Genomic DNA, 2,171 nt, shown 5'->3' on the forward strand with positions numbered 1-2,171 from the left:
GAACCAGAAACTCAGACCTAGGAATCTGTACTCCTAACCTCCTAAGGACTGCTCCAACAGGATTTCCCCTGAAGTCTGAGTCACCACATCCTCCCCAGTCTCTCATTCATTCATTCATTCATTCACTCACTCACTCATTCATTGAGCCTGTCGGGCTTCCTTGAGCCGACTTCCTCTCCTTTCTGATGAAGGTGTGAGGCTTCCGAATATTACAAGGAAGTTCTCCCCTCTTGCAGGCATGGGGAACTGGATGACTGGCATACAGGTCCAACAGACACCAAAGAAATGAAACACTAGTAGAACTCCAGGCTGGTCACAAATGTGAGACTCAGGGACAACCAGCACGTAGCCTTGACACCCACTCCCCTCTGAACCTACGATCTTAGCACAGCCCCTCCCTGCTCTGATCATGTGAGTGTGTCTCTCATTTTGTGCCCTGGACAGAGAAGGAGGCTGCCAGCTCTGCCACCATTGCTAGGCAACAGGGTAGGGCTTGGGAGCGAATCCTACGGTCTAAACACGTTTGAAAGAAGAAAGAATGCCAAGCTTCCTGTGTCTGCGAAGCTCCCCTCCCCAAGTCCCCCTCCCCCCACCACCCCCTGCAATTATGATCTGAATTCCCATTTTTATCAAAACACCATAGAAACCACGTCCAGGCTGAGTTTACAAAAGAATACTGCTGCGTACACCAGGGCAGGGGGGAGCTGGGAGGGGGGGTAAGGGGGAATATGGGAGTGGGGAGACAGGGAGAGGCAGAGGAGCAGGCAAGGAGCAAGGAAGAGGCAGGCAGAGACAGAGAGGGCAGAGGTGTGCTGTTCTAGGATGGAAAGGACTATCAGCTCCTGCTGAGTAGAGTAAGAAAAGCTTCCCAGCACAGGCACACGTGCACATGCATACCACACACACTAATACACATGCACACACTACTGTGTGAGAATCCTTACTTAAATGAAAACTTCACTTTCCCTAGCCCAGAGGCTCGAGAGCTCTAAAGCCCCAGGGTCAGCACTATGGAAGGAGCCNCTGGGACCTCTATCCCATGGAACAGCCTCCGTCTATGGGTGACTGAGGGCATGTGATGAAGGTGGCTTGAGGCCTGAGACTAAGCTAGGGAANGAATGGAGCAGACAGTGCCGTCCACTTCTNTTCCTGGCCAGATGCTGGGGAGCCAAGCCCAAGCATCCATCCCTTACCTGACTCTTTCCACATGAGAAGTAACACAAACATCTGTGCTTACTGCCTCAGCCTCCTCATTCCCAGGCATCATCCCAACTGAAGGACCCTCCTCCTTGGAGATCCCCGTGGTCTGCGTGGCTAAGCAATAGAGGCAACAGTTCACTCTTGCAAATCCCAGCCTTGCCCTTTCACAGGCAGCCACCGGGTGTGGCAGTGCACTCAGGAGGTTCCAGGCCAACCTTGGCTGTAGAGGAAACTTGGGGCCAACCTGGGTTACTTAAGATCCTGTTTCAAAAAAAGAAAAAAGAAAACAGCAGGTGGGTTCAGAACTGTGGGTGAAGTGACTGACAAGCACAAAGACCTGAGTTTGGATCCCAACACCCACTTTTTGCCAGAAGCAGTGCAGCTTGGGTCTGTAAACCTAGCTCTGGGTGAGCAGAGACAGGGGGATCCAAGCAGCTTGCTAACCAAAATACTGAGCTCCAGGTTCAGTGAGAGACCTTGTTATTAAAAAAATAAAATGAAGATTAGTGTGGCAGCACACACAGCCTTTAATCCTAGCACTCAAGAGACAAGGGTAGGGGAATCTCTATGAGCTGGAGGCCAGCCTGTTTTCCATAGACTTCAGGCAAGCTAGCACTACATAGTAAGACCTTGAGTTCAAAAGAAATATATGTATATATGTATAGCATATATGTCATACATACATGTATATATCATATATCATACATACATACATCATATGTCATACATGCATATACACATATATCATGCNTATATCTATATATCATATACCATGCATCTATCCATATATCTTACATATGTCATACATATAATACATATTATTTACATGTGGTATATATACATGATGGAGGACTAAAGAGATGGTTCAGTGATTAGGAGCTCATAGTTCCCTTGCAGAGAATCTAAATTCAGCTCCCCACATCTATGTCAGGTAGTTCACAATCACCTGTAACTTCAGCTCCTGGAGGACC

The sequence above is a fragment of the Mus caroli genome, chromosome 2 (genome assembly GCF_900094665.2).
Source record: "Mus caroli chromosome 2, CAROLI_EIJ_v1.1, whole genome shotgun sequence".
Taxonomy (NCBI): Eukaryota; Metazoa; Chordata; class Mammalia; order Rodentia; family Muridae; genus Mus; species Mus caroli.